Consider the following 1,582-nt stretch of genomic DNA (forward strand, 5'->3'; position numbering starts at 1 on the left):
GATAACGACAATCTTCTTGATACTGGAGAATTGCATTTTAATATGAATTGTTAGTTGCAGGTCAGGTGGCTTGTAGTTGAATTAAATTGTAAATAATTTTCTAGTTACCTGGAGAGAACTTTATCTTTATTACATTAAAGTGAATATATTGTTGATGATAAATATATGTAAGTAAAAGCAAAGCAATACCCCCTTTTGAAGATGTAAGCCTCTTCAAACCAGCAGAGAAAATTTCCCTGAGTTAGTTTGACAGAGTTATTTTTAAACAGACTAAGATAGGCAAAGTTTAATTTTATGAGAATAAAATTTTATATTAGTTGTGATAAAATATGTGGCACGATACGTTGCTGTTGTGTTACGTCACCTCACACACACAATGTCTGGTGACACTGAACACCTAACTGTGCAATCCCTCTCTGTGTGTTTGGTTTCTTATCGATGTTCTAGTTTTCCTTTATTGTTCCTTTCTCGTGTGTTTGTGCAAGCGTTTGTGTACTATGCAGAACCTTTCCTTTTACCTGTATTGTTTGGATGTGTATTAATAAAAAATGAATCATCCTTTTGGGGCTTTTTGTGTTTTAATCACAGAATAATTTTGATCATTAACAACCTTACACTTAAAAACCAGCGTGGTCTTCAGACTTTAAAGTAAGAACTGTACGCGAGCAGCTTACCCCGCTCTTGGTGCATTGGTTACACAGCAAAGGCAAGCACCGGAGGAAGAAAAATTGTACTGAAAATTTACACTTCAACGTATGTTAGATTGGAAATGTAATGAAGAATTAATGTCGTTTTTCCTTAACTTGGTCTCCACTTTGGCTGCTGTCACCGATTTTCGATGGGAGTGTGGGGGCGGTTTGCTGACCGCGTTCTCCAAGATGAGTGTTAGGAAAACTGAACCAGTGACACCGTGGAAACGAGGAGCCAGAAACATTCCTGGGATCGAAACTTTGGCTCTTCAAAGCTTCTGATCAAACTCCTTGCTGTCACTAGTCTCGCCAGGATACTGTACCTATACAGTTGGTTGGTTTTTTTAAATTGTGTTAAGTCTTGATCTTCCATGACCAACCGCTAACGGTTAACTCTTCACGGTTCCCACAAGCCACATTTTTTTTCTTTCTCAGGGAAACAGTGGTATTTTAGTGTCTGAACCAAAATGGCAAACAGCGATGAAAGACATAGTATGCAGAAACAACGTTTTTGAGAAGCATGCAGCAGGAGTTAAAACTAAATATTGACTAAAATATCTAGGTATGTACTTAAGGAAGAGGTCCCCTTTCTCCCAGTTCTGTAACTACACAAAAATGAAAAAAGGGGGGCAGGAGGGGACGTCCCCAGGGCCGCCACTTCTGAGCTCGCTCGCCCCTGGTTTGGGGCTCCGGACCCTGCAGCAACGCCCCCCCCCAGCCACAGCTCGGGGCGCCTGAGGGAAACTCGGGGCTGGCGTCGGAGGAAGAGCTTCCAGGGGCCTAGAGGCGACGCTGTCCTTAAAGCCGTCCGGGTGCGCGGCGGGAGGGTCCAGCGCGGAGCCGAAGTTTGCCGGCGGAGGGGCGGGCTGCGAGGGCGCCGCCGCCAGCTCCCG

This window comes from Egretta garzetta, unplaced genomic scaffold, assembly GCF_000687185.1.
Source record: "Egretta garzetta isolate BGI_Z169 unplaced genomic scaffold, ASM68718v1 scaffold13, whole genome shotgun sequence".
Taxonomy (NCBI): domain Eukaryota; kingdom Metazoa; phylum Chordata; class Aves; order Pelecaniformes; family Ardeidae; genus Egretta; species Egretta garzetta.